Source organism: Muntiacus reevesi, chromosome 4 (genome assembly GCF_963930625.1).
Source record: "Muntiacus reevesi chromosome 4, mMunRee1.1, whole genome shotgun sequence".
Classification (NCBI taxonomy): domain Eukaryota; kingdom Metazoa; phylum Chordata; class Mammalia; order Artiodactyla; family Cervidae; genus Muntiacus; species Muntiacus reevesi.
This window is the reverse complement of record NC_089252.1, coordinates 79,305,390-79,319,491: the sequence shown is the minus strand read 5'-3', so window position 1 is coordinate 79,319,491 and position 14,102 is coordinate 79,305,390.

Sequence of the window (14,102 nt, the reverse complement as noted above, 5' to 3'; positions counted from 1 at the left end):
TTTCAACTCATAAGATTAAGTATGAGAAAGGATGACTCTTCATGAGGTTCCAATCTTTCAGATGTCAGGTTTAAGCTTGCTCTCCCCTGCAACCTGCCTCCCTTCAGTTGGATGATTGTACACTTTAAAAATGATACCTGAAATTTAAAGAACATTAAAAAATGTTGTCTTGCTTTTCTATCTTGAATTAAGCAAAAAGTTTAGTAACCTAACCATCACATTATCTCTTATGTAAATTCAAATAAATTACATGATTTTGCATAAGGCAGAAAAAAAAACAGGACCAAACCAAAATAAAACCTAAGATCGTTGTTTTTCTCAATTTTTTTTCTGAACATATTGCTGGAAAAATTACTATCCAAATTTGGATTTCGTGGTGCTCTTTAGTGTTGGCTATTGAAAATTGTTTTTACAGTGTTGTTGAACTTTATTTCTTTCCATCAATAAATCCATATTGTGTATATACAATGAAAGTTAACAGGGTAAAAGTCACAGATATAAAACTGATTGAAGTTTATATCACACATCATGTGATTTGGGACAAGTGTTAAAAAGTCTTTGAGCCTCAGTTTTCTCATCTATAAAATGGGGATTAAAGTCTGCCCCTGATATCTCACACTGAGAGAGTCAAATCAGAAAACACTTTATTGGCTATAACAGCACTGTCAAAGAAAAGCTATTCATGGCATTACAACTGTGGTAAGACATACAAAGTGCTCTGGATTCCAAAGATACGTGAAGCATGGTCTCTGCCCATCCGGAAATGCACAGGCCAGTGAGTAGCAGGAGTAGTCTGTGCATGCTGTCCTGTCCTACTTGTGACCTCATGGACTGTAGCTCACCAGGCTCCCTGTCCATGGAATTCCCCAGGCCTGAACACTGGAGTGGGTTGCCCCTCCCTTCTCCAGGGCATCTTCCCGGCCCAGGGATCGAACCTGAGTGTCTAGTGTGGCCTGCATTAGCAGGTGAATTCTTCACCACTGTGCCACCTAGGGAGGCTGCAGGCCAGTGAGAGAGGTACCTGAATAACCACAGAGCCACGCTCTTTATGATGCACATCAGATGACCAGTAGAAGTGATGATTGAAGTAAAGACCTTCAGAGGAAAACATTAGTTCCGTTTGGGAAGCTTGTGACAGCTTTACTGAAGATGTAGATTTTAAACCACACCAAGGCTGTCAACAAATATTGAGCACTTACTGTGTCCTCACAATCCTTATCCCTTATCCCTTCAGCACTTTCTATGAACTTTACAGGGATTGCCTCATTTCATTATTTAAAATATAATGAGGCTAGCACTATTTTTATCTCCATGTTATAAACAGAAAGCTGAGATTCAGGGAGGTGAAGTGACTTGCCATAGTGGTGTAGTTATCAAGTAACTGTGTGCAGTTTGAAGTCAGATGCACGTGCCTCCAAGTGTCATGATTCCATTCATCGTGACAGGGTAATAGTAAACTCCAACTGGTGCTTTGAAAGGCTCAGAAAGATAGTGGTCTCCATCTCAGTTTTCCTGTCTTCCATGTATACAATCCATCATTTTTCTCTGTATCTTTACAGATTCTCTCACATAAAAAGCTGGCTCTTGATTCTGATTTTGGCCGTCTGGCTTCCTTGGTTCAATAGCAGTGGGACAGCCATTTACTCCTTCTGAGTCTAGGCACCAGAGAGTCTTGCATACTCCTATTTGCTCTCTTGTGCTTCTGCCACTGCCACGAGGAGGACTGCCTGGGCTGTCCCACTGGTCCTGAGGAGATGGGAGACGTGCAGAGCAGACCTGCCCCACAACCAAGCCAGCGCTGAGACAGAACCCTCAGCCAACCCTCAGATGAGGGAGCCTGGCTAAGATCATTCAGCCAGCATATCCATGAGCTGTGATAATAAGTGGCTTTTAAATAACTGATTTTGGGATAGTGAGTTAGACAGTAATAGTTAACCAACATGTGTGTGTGTGTGTGTGTGTGTGTAGCTAACCAACGGGCATATATACATATATATGTAATTATATATATAATATGTAATTATATATTTTATATAATATGTAATTATACATCTTACATATGTTTTAAATATATAATACATTTGAGTGAGTGAAGGTCGCTCAGTTGTGTCTGACTCTTTGCAACCCCATGGACCATACAGTCCATGGAATTCTCCAGGCCAGAATACTGGAGTAGGTAGCCTTTCCCTTCTCCAGGGGAATCTTCCCAACCCAGGGATTGAACCCAGGACTCCTGCATTATGGGCAGGTTCTTTACCAACTGAGCCACAAGGGAAGCCCAAGAATGTAGGAGAGTGTAGCCTATCCCTTCTCCAGGGGATCTTCCCAAACCAGGAAATGAACCAGTGTTTCCAGTATTGCAGGTGGATTTTTACCAACTGAGCTATGAGGGAAGCCCATATAATAAATATATACATTTAATTTTTATGTTATAAAAGTATTCATTTGTTTTAAATTGGAGAGAGCAAAAATATGTATTAAGAAGAGAAAAAATAAACCACCAAATCCCACCACTATGATAAAAAAAATTACATGTAATGTCATTTTCTGTATGTGAGGCATTCTTCAGAAAAATTTACATGCATTAAATAGTTTAATATTCAAACAGCCTAGTACAGATTATTAGCTAGATTTTAATTGTGGAAAAATTGAATCACAAAAGGTGGTAGTAACACAGTTAGTATGGTTCAAAACTCAGAATCAAATCCAGAAAGGGTGGCCCCAGCCTGTGTCTCCCAGCCTACCATCACATGGGTTCTAGAACCCACAAGCGTGGGTGTGCAAAAATGAACTGCATTTCAGAGAGAGGCAGCAAAAGGACTAAAGCAAGGCTAGAACTGAGAGAGCCAGTTGGTTGTGCGGAGAAGAAAGGATTTACCACTTTGGCCGGAGGCAAGCTGATGAACTCATCCAGTTACCTCTGGGAAAGTATGATCCAGCTATTAAAAGTAAATATACTTTTTGCAGTTTAATTGTCATTTTACTTTTGCTCAGTATTTCAGCTTCTTTAAGCCCAGGGATTTGAAAATGAAGCTTCTTTTCAAATGAAAAATTAAAAGATGACAATAGTACTGTCGCTGGTGGCCAAGATAAATACAGCTTGGAAGGACAACTGTGGAACTGGAGACACGTGTACATTTGAGTAGTCATGCATTTCCCCACACAGCTTGCGTCAAGTTTTGCTTATGTTGGCTAGAAGCAGTTCAGAAACAGCCAATCCTGCAGGTGACAAAATTACATGTTAGGACAGCATCTCATTCCTGACACTTCTGTGAGAGTGAAGTATTTGGATATTCTGTCCTGTGTTACATTGCTGTGAGCAGGGCAAAGGCAAGCAGCAAGGATCCAGTTTCTGGGTGACTATCATGTGTAATGTGGGAGAATAGTTCACTGCCACTCACAGGTGTCTCTAATGGCTGTATTCTCTTTGGCTTCCCTGTGCGGTGGAGCAGACTATTTATGCTTTAGAGCCATACCTTGCTCTATTGAGCTACTCAAGGACAATCATGGTCATCCTAATATAAAATAGCTTTTCATTGTCCCTCCTGGGTCTCATGCAAGCTAGCGCATACCTTCAAATATAAAAATTAAAATAATAAAAAAAAAGTTATCTTCTGCAAATTGCCACAGGGAAAAGAGGCAGCTGTCTGCATCCAGACTTGGCTTTAACTGCTACTTCTCACCTAATCACTTCTGGCAGCTTGTCTCCTAAGTAAAAGTAAGATCTGTGTGTGAACACTTGGGCTGGCTTTCCACATAACATCACAGTCTCTAGAACTTAACCAATTGTCTCCCACCAAAGCCCACAGGCAATCAAATGGAATCAACTGTTATGGTATGGTCTAGAATTTCTCATCTGGGAACCTCAGAGTTCCATTTTCAAGCATGGTCCACCTGTCGCATACTACCACTCAGAGACAGGCTTCCTGTAATATTCAAAAATGTAAATTCAATGAACAGTTATGAAATACCTACTCTGGGGTGAACAGTTTTCTAGCTTTTTGTAAGAAGTCAGGTTGAGTTGAGATCTCAGGTGCACCAGCCAGATTACATACACTACAGTCATTATGATGGAACCACAGACTACAGGAGGCCATGAAATTAGAGTTTTGCATCTTAAAGTGTGACCTGCATTATTAGCATCATTAGGAGATGTTTAGAAATGCCACTAAATGAATCAGGATCTTCAGGTGATTAGCCAGATTCCTAGGTGATACATGCGCACATTAAAGCTTGAAAATGCTGCTTTAGAACAGTATTTCTCCAACTTTGCCTATATCAGAATCACCTGGAGGCTTTTAAAAATTGTGACATCTTAGACTGTGCTTAAGTGCTACTAAATCAGACACTTTGTGAGTGGGTTCCAACCTCAGTATTTACTTCTAACTCCCTCTTCCACCCAATGATTCCACTATTTGATGTTGCTAACTCTGAGTGCCAGCCATCTTGCAGGGAACTTCCTAGTTAGAATATATATCTATTTTCCAGAAATACATAATATTCAATTGAAGATACTGTCATGTCTCCCAGCAACAAATCACCCCATTTCCTTGCTAATACTCAGAAAGTTTTCTGATGTCTTATTTTCCAGAAATTAGAGGCCTACAGGCTGCACAGTCTTAGATTGTCAATCTTCTAATCCAGGATTCGCTTAAGCCAGTCCTAGTAGTTTCATTCCTTTCACAATGACTGGTTAAAAATGGGCACATGGTATTTTCTGGCCAACATGAAGGAAGGCATATAGTTTCAGGATCTCTGGGAGAGCGAGCTCTCCTCACTCTTTAAGAGGAGCCTCAGGAAGAGCTGTATTCTTTGTTTTTTGCAGCCTTTAAATTTTCCATGTGTGATACCTGAAACCACTACAGATAGCTAATAACCTTGAGCACACTCGATTGGAGAGAGATTTAGGGCAGAAAAGTAAAAAAGAAACTATTATATTTTACCTACTGAATTAACCAACCCTAATAACTACCTCTGATCTCTTACCCAAAATACTAAATTTTCTTATTTAAGACATTTTTAGCTGAACCATCTCTTACTCTTAACTTAAAGTATCCCAATATATAATCTTTATCTCATAGGTATGGAATGATAATATACAGTAAGCAAAATCCTATGATAACAACTCAAATCATAGACTCTTGATATGGAAAGGGACCCCAAACACCACCCACTTCAACTGCTCAAGTAGTCTCTGGACAGCACTGAAATATGTGTAGCCTCCAGTAGAAGCATAACAGAAAATTAAGAAAACTTGCTGATTCGATATTTTTTTACAAGTCCTCTTCTCATTTCCTATCTCTGACATGATGGATGAGGAACATGCAGAAATAGATTATTTCTGCCTGAAGTAACACAAAATGCTTTGCCCAAAGACACATATTCTTATGTGCAAGGCATGTATGTGCCTGAGAAGAGCATTGCTTGTTGAAAATGGAAGAATAATGAGCAGTCCGTGAGAAGTTTTCCTTGAGTTTTCCTTCTCCTGATAGTCCTTTATGAGAAATCCAAGTATAGAATCAACTTCGGAGAATCTAGTAAATTTCAATTTAACAATATTGAGACACTTTCCAATTGCATGTAATTAAATTTTTTAAAAAGTGCTTTCAATCTGCTTTCATTTTTTTTCCATTTATTTTTATTTGTTGATTTTTCTATCAATCTGCTTTCCATGTTACTTGTGCTCATCTCTCATGAGGGCAGATAGCTTGGTCTGTTTCATTCACTGAAGTATCCCCAGTGCCTATAATATTATCTGACATACAGTCAGCACTTGACAAATATTAGTTGACAAAATGAATGAATGAATAACTTTCCTAGTCAGGACTGGATCTCCATTTCTAGCTTAGTTAGCAACCTAAGAGTACATGCTTAATAATTGTTATAACTTATGGAAGTCTTTATTGCAAGGTTCTTCCTGTCTTTGGACAGTTTGCCCTACCTTTATAACTCAGTTCTAAGAGAATCCAGAGGTATTTATGTTATCTAAGAAATAAAGTAAATGTAATATGAATAAGAGAGAAAAAGATTTTTATTTTAGGAAATTGGCTTACATAGTTGTAGGAGATAAGAAGTTCAAACTCTGTTGTGCAAGGATGGAAATTCAGGCAAGAACTGATCGTGTACAGTCTTGAGTCTTGAAAGCTCAGATCTCAGGCAGGATTTCTATGTTGCAGTCTTAAGACAGAATTCATTCTTTTTCCAGAAACCTAACTTTTTGTTCCTAAGGCCTTTAGCTGTTGGGATGAGACTCATATTATGAAAGGTAACTCATATTATGAAAGGTAACTCATATTATTAAATTTACCTGTAGATGTGGGTCATATCTAGAAAATACCTTTACAGGAACATTTAGTGTTTGACCAAACAACTGGGCACTGTAGCCTAATCAAGTTGACACATGTCAGTAAAATTAACCATCACAGGGTTATTGTTTTTCCTCTTTACACTAATGGGAGAATAAGTAAAATTGCTCTCCTTAAGTACATATCTGCAGTCTGGCTTTATTAAAGCTTATGTAGTTACTGAGTAGACTATAACCCCCTTTCATCCTTCCATCAAGTCATGATCAGCCTGTTTGCTTTTGGTCTTTCTCTGACATTTAGATTTCTAGTCCCAGTAGAGGCATTGAAGGTTTGCTGATGTCAAACAGAAGAAAAGTTGAAAAATAGGTCATCATCACACCTCCTGGCTCAAATAGGAAACAAAGTGGCTTGCCAGGCTCATCTTTGAGAGGGTGCAATAGATAAGAAGGAATATTTCCAGCTGCCCTAGTCAAAATAAGCCCACAGTGTCAGCTTTGCAGGCTCCCTCTGATTATTCCAGTTCCTGGCATACACCAGGAATTGCTGGTGCATTCTGCCATGACCTGCCTCATGACTTGGGTTTATCAGGGCCTCTGTCCTGTCCCCTCACCTCATCCAGTGGGCTGCATTGGGCGTGAGTTTGGCAGGTTGCCTCTGGCCTGGAAGAGTCTCTGGAGTCCAGCTTGTTCTGTCAAATGTTTGAGTGGTGTTTTATTGAAGGCTCAGAGGATGAAGGCCATATAAAATTTAAACTGAGGCCTATATGAATACGTATAGTTGACCCACTTCATTGTATGACAGAAACTAATACAACATTGTAAAGCAATTATACTCCAATAAAAAAAAATCAGTAAAAAAAAAGAGAGAATATTTCACTTTTTCCTCAAGAAACTTGAAACCTACCTAGGTTTAGGGTAATAACTGATGAAGCAAAGCTTTCAAAAATATTTTTAAAAATGAAATCTTTTTTTACACTATATGTTTCTTTTATCATTTTTGATGAATTTTGTGTGCTTTTTGTGTGGAGTCCTTCTCTGCCCAGTCTTCAGCTTTTAGGGACTTACTAACCTGTCTGTTTTCTTTACTTTTGTGAATTGTCCTCTTTTTAAAAGTTAATACTGATCCATGTTTCTCAGCTTGTCATCAGTATTTATTTAGAAGATTATTCTCTCGTAGAATTTATGATATAGAGCAAGCACCAGCACACTTCGGCTTAAGGGCCAGATAGTGAATGTGGCCCAGTGGTAAAGAATCTGCCTGCCAGTGTAGTAGATGCAGGTTTGATTCCTGGGTTGGGAAGATCCCCTGGAGTAGGAAATGGCAACCCAGTCCAGTATTCCTGCCTGGAAAATCTCAAGGACAGAGGAGCCTGGGGGGCTACAGTCCGTGGGGTCACAGAGTTGGTCATGACTGAGGGACTAGGCACACACACACATCGTTAAAACATTCTTCTCACCTTAGATAATCATCCACTTCTCTAGATCCTTTATTAGTAACAGAATATGACCCAAAATATTCCTAAAAGGCCTATTTACATAATGCTAGAAATGAAGGAGATGAAGTTTAAACAGGAGCAATGTAATTTCTTAGGCTTGAGTACTGTGAAGAGAGTCTGTTTGAGTTTAGGACAGAAGACATCTTAGTGTTTTATCATGTCTGTTAATTTATCACAGAGAATAAATCACGTAGCAGATCAAGGCTATTTACAAATACTTAAGCATTGATTTCAGATGCTTAGTTCAGATACTTTCAATTTTAGTTCAGACAAGGAAGTTTTCTGCAGCCTGAGTCTCAAGCCTCTCCTGCATTGGCAGGCAGGTTCTTCACCACTGCGACACCTGAGGACAACATAGTGTAAGAACCTACTCCCAAAAAAAGAAAAAAAAAAAAAGATCGTTATCGTAACCAATGAGAACCTACTCCCAAAAAAAGAAAAAAAAAAAAAAAAGATCGTTATCGTAACCAATGGGCAAAATTTGAGGTATTTGGGAATCAATTTTAACTCAAAACAAGGAAGTTGTTCTCTTGTTTTGTTTGATTTTTACAAATGGATAATTTCCAAGGAAAGATAAGATACCATATGTAGTTAAAAATAACCTTGGTTGTGATATAGGATACTTAGCTTCTGATATCAACTCAGAAAAACCTGGATTTTCTTTATTTATATTTAGAATCGAAGTTAATAGAATCAAATCACCTAACTCACAAAATGTTTTTTTCAATATTGCTTTTCCTTGGAGAATTCAAACAGTGAAGGTCTGGCTTATTGGCTAGGCCAAAGGGTTTCCTATTAGGATTCTAATTGCACTTCTTGGCCCAGGAGCTAAACCCTTTGCTCTTTTCACAAGCGCATTATACAACTGCACTTTGTTTAAAGGCTGGTGACTATTAACATATAACTAAACACCTTGCCAACCAGTCCCTCCTAAAGGAAATCAGTCCTGAATATTCATTGGAAGGACCGATGCTGAAGCTGAAAACGCAAGTACTTTGGCCACCGGATGCAAAGAACTGACTCATTTGAAAAAACCGTGATGCTGGGTAAGATTGAAGATGGGTGGAGAAGGGGAAAACGGAGGATGAGATGGTTGAATGGCATCACTGACTCAATGGACGTGAGTTTGAGTAAACTCCAGGAGTTGCTGTTGGACAGGGAGGCCTGGTGTGCTGCAGTCCATGGGGTCACAAAGAATCAGACACGACTGAGTACCTGAACTGAACTGAACTGAAACACCTTGCCCAAGGGAGAAAAATCTTAAGAAAGAAAGTGGGTTGAGGGTGGGGGAGTAAATGACAAGCTGGTAGCATTAGAATGGATGAAACATTTGCTCTTCAACCCCTAATTAAGAAAAGGCAAAGCAGGCCAGCATTACATTTACATGACAAAGCTAGTAATGCAAACAGAAATTGGCTCCAAATTAATCTCTTTTGGAGATTCAAAGTTTAAAGGAGAATATAAAGTAAGGCAAATTTTAAGTTTTCCTTTCCAGGATTCCATTGTCTTCAGGGCTTAATTCATGAGGCAAAAGAGGTGTGCTTGTCATTCAGGCCTAGTGGTCATGTTCGCTGCTCAGACACCATTCATTTATCTTTGCTCTCACTTCTGTAAACCATCTTCCTATTTACTCTGACTTTGTAGTTTAAAACTAAAGAATATGTTACTGGTGATATATGAGTTAATTTCTGCTCATCGTAGGCTTCCAAAGTGGCTGTCTGTGCCAGCGTGAAATTCAGAGACAATATAATGATCCCAGCATATTGAGTTAGTGTCAGTGGCAGCTGGAAGTTAATGTCATAGAGCTGATCGTTTCATCCTAAGGAGCATCACTTCATTATCTGGTGAATCTTACACCGTTTCTACCCCAAGTATACAGTCTGTGATGAGTGCTAGTCCCCAAGCTGCTTACAAATGGTTTACAGCAAAAGAAGTTAAGAATTTGAGATCAAACGTTTAGATATTTATAGGAAACCAACAATGGTTTTATGTCTAATGAATAAATTTTAAAATAAGAGTATTTAGTATTATGTCATTTTTATCTCATTTTCTAAGTAATTTATTTTTATTTTTTCATACAGAATTACCAAGATGGAGAGGATTTTTTAAAAAATGATCTTTGACTATAAAGCATTTGAGATTTCCTGCCTTAACTATCAGAGAACTTAAATTCAATCTTTTCTTGTTTACCCAACTAATTCTTTGCAAAGATGAATTCATTCAAACCACAAATATACCATATTCCATAATTTGCATTGGAAAAATAACAAAAGAAATAGTAACAATGACAGTTACAATCATAATCCTTGCTATTAATATTACAGTTAAGTTCAGTTCAGTTCGTCACTCAGTTGTGTCCAATTTTTAGTGACCCCATGGACTGTAGCACACCAGGCCTCCCTGTCCAGCACCAACTCCCAGAGTTTACTCAAACTCATGTCCATTGAGTCAGAGGTGCCATCCAACCATCTCATCCTCTGCCATCCCCTTCTCCTCCTGAATTCAATCTTTCCCAGCATCAGGGTCTTTTCAAATGAATCAGTTCTTCTAATCAGGTGGCCAAAGTATTGGAGTTTCAGCTTCAGCATCAGTCCTTCCAATGAATATTCAGGACTGATTTCATTTACGATGAACTGGTTGGATTTCCTTGCTGTCCAAGGGACTCTCAAGTGTCTTCTCCAACACCACAGTTCAAAAGCATTGATTCTTCGGTGCTCAGCTTTCTTTATAGTCCAACTCTCACATTCATACATGACTACTGGAAAAACCATAGCTTTGATTCGATGGACCTTTGTTGGCAAAGTAATGTCTCTGCTTTTTAATATGCTGTCTATGTTGGTCGTAACTTTTCTTCCAAGGAGTGAGCGTCTTTTAATTTCATGGCTGTAGTCACCATCTGCAGTGATTTTGGAACCTCAGAAACAGTCTCTCACTGTTTCCCCATCTATTTGTCATGAAGTGATTGAACCGGATGCCATGATCTTAGCTTTCTGAATGTTGAGTTTTGAGCCAACTTTTTCACTCTCTTCTTTCACTTTCATCAAAAGGCTCTTTAGTTCTTCTTCACTTTCTGCCATAACGGTGGTGTCATCTCCATATCTGAGGTTATTGATATTTCTCCATGCAATCTTGATTCCAGCTTGTGCTTCATCCAGCCCAGCATTTCTCATGATGTACTCTGCATATAAGTTAAATAAGCAGGGTGACAATATACAGTCTTGACATACTCCTTTCCTGATTTGGAATCAGTCTGTTTTTCCATGTCCAGTTCTAACTGTTGCTTCTTGACCTGCATACAGATTTCTCAATAGGCAGGTCAGGTGGTCTGGTATCCCCATCTCTTGAAGAATTTTCCACAGTTTGTTGTGATCCACACAGTCAAAAACTTTGACATAGTCAATAAAACAGAAGTAGATATTTTTCTGGAACTCCCTTGTTTTTCGATGATCCAACAAATGTTGGCAGTTTGACCCCTGGTTCTTCTGCCTTTTCTGAATCCAGCTTGAATATCTGGAAGTTCACGGTTCACATACTATTGAAGCCTGACAGTTTTTATTGCATTAGAACATTTAATGAGCACTGACTACTGGAACGGAAGCATCTTTCATTTAATCATCCCAACAGTCTGAGGAAGTTGTTATTTATATTTTGCAATGAGAAAACTAAGACTCTGAGGGTTAAATAATGTCACTATGTGATTTTCAAAAAATTAAAACACATATTTCTTATATAGATAAGAGTATTTGTTAAAGTTTTCTTTTTTCTTTTTTCTTTTTTTTTTTGGCTCATTAATAATAGAACCAATAGGAAGACAAAACTAGCTCAAAGGAGGAATCCAGAGACCAAAATGATTGCAGTCAGTTTGGGCTTCCCTGTGGTGCAGTGGTAAAGAGTCCACCTGCCAAGACAGGAAATGTAAGGAATGAGGGTTCAATCTCTCCGTCAGAAAGATCCCCTGGAGAAGGATATGGCAACTCTCTCCAGTATTCATGCCTGGAAAATCCTATGGACAGAGGAGCCTGCAGGCTACAGTCCAGGGGGGGTCGCAAAGATTCTGACACTACTGAGAACACACATACACACACATGAGTATCAAAGTAAGATTGTAAAAACAGTTACAAAACTAGTGAATGTCCTATAAGATTAGAGGATAAGAATGTAACTTTTAGGGAGTCTTTTCAACAAAACAAAAATATTTGCTTTCTCTTGGATAAAATTATTTGCAGCATGTTAACTTTCTGCAAGTTTACGTCTGCCTTCAGACTATGAGCTGCAATGAATAACAAATAGGAAATGAAAGAAGAGAGAAACCTTTTGTAGGTCTATGAAGTGTAAGGATGGAAAACTGTTCCTTTGTTTCCTTCTAAGTTCTTTGGCTAGTCTAACAATTTAACAATTAAATTGGTGTAAGACAGATTAATAAAAGAAAACGAACTTAATTTTGTATGTATGAGAGTCTCATAAAATATGAGATTAAAGAAGTGACCAAGGTAGGCAGACTTGACAAATTTTAGACAAGGAAGTGATAAACATGTGGAATTGACAGAACAAAAGGATTTGGGTTTGGGGTAGTGAATTAGTGAAGAAATAGCAAGGATTTTTGTTGTTGCTGTTGTTTTTTAAAACACACTTCTCAATCCCAAATTCCATCTTTCTGGTGATAAGGATGCCTTCTCCCCTCCTGGTATGAAAGTTACTCTTCAGAAGGGATATGCTTACTGTGTTAAGGGGAACAAAGGAAGGTCAAAGCGTCCTTGATGTACCAGCTGTTCCTTAAATAGCTTTTAAAAAGTGACATCTTGGGATTTCCCTGGTGGTCCAATGGTTAGGAATCTGCCTTGCAATGCAGGAGACGCAGGTTGGATCCTTGGTTGGGGAACTAAGATCCCACATATCACGGAGCAACTAAGCCCGCATGCAGAGAAACTGTTGAGCCCAACCAACACAACAAAAGATCCTGTGTGCCACAGCTAAGACATGATGCAGCCAGATAAATAAATAAATATTAAAAAGAAAAGTGGCATCTTTTAGGATGGCATATTATGTTCTCCTTCACAGACAGTGCTCTAGTATAACAAAATGGGCTGTCATCTTCTTCCTTTATTTCCAAGTTTTGGATACTTTATTACCATGAATTTTTTTTTTTTTTTTTAATTTCCAGTGAGTGGCAGATTTGAACCCATGTTTCTTTTGTTCCACAATATCTCTTTAAATTGTCAGAGCCCTGACAGAGGGCTGCTGTGAAATTGGCCAGAGAGTCTGCTGTTCTTTTAATAATAATGTTTTGTGAGATAGTATTGCTGCTGGGTACCCTCACATCATATGCTAGTATCCATGCGATGAATTTCCAATTATCAGAGAATCTATTTTCAAATCCATCTGTGTATAATCTATAGTGGTGATCACAAGCACTGTATTAGATGTGTGGATGGCTTGATGCTTCCTGAGGATGCTGCTTCCTATCATTCTGCACATTTTTAGGTTTTAGATACTACTTCAGATACTGAATTGAAAGTCCAACTCCTTTATTTACTAATTGTGTGACTTGGGGCAAATTACTTAACTTCTTTAAATCTCATTTTTCTAATTAGTAAATAAGATACTATTAATTGTACCTCATGGTGCTTTGGTGAGGATTACACATGAGAAGGGAGTAAAAACTTAGCACAGTATCTCGACTACTTCTTCACTACCGCCCTTGTTTCCATCCTGTGACATGTTCCCTTGGAGTAAAACTCCTGGTTTGGCCTTACCCTACAGGTGGTGTAAAGATGCATGTCTGAACTGTGACTTCAAAAAGGAGAGACAAGGCATATACATGCTGACCTCTTCTCCTTGTGAGCATGCTGTCTGTAGGTGTCCCATATTATGAACTTTTGGGAGGAGCCAATTTGCCTGCTAATTTAGATAGCTTCTCTGGTGGTCATTTCATTGATATTGACATTAATACATGCTATTTCAACCCTATTTTCTCAAGAGTGTTCGTCTCCCTTGAACCATAGAAAGGCCTATTAAAAGTGCTATAAAAGTTAGCATTTACAACTTTTTAGTTTTTAAAAATATATAACTTATACTCCCTGAGCTTTATTTTTAAATGGGATAATATTATCAATGACTCTGGGATACTGTAAGCCTGTAAAAACATTTTGTATGTAAACTGTCTGATCTGACCCCTAGCCACCATTCTGTCTTTTGGCCAGAATTCATGTCCCAGGTTTTGGTCTTGAGAATATATTGTTGTATTTATAAGGCCACTGAAACATTAACTAAATGGCCACTTTTAAAATGGAAAACACCAACTT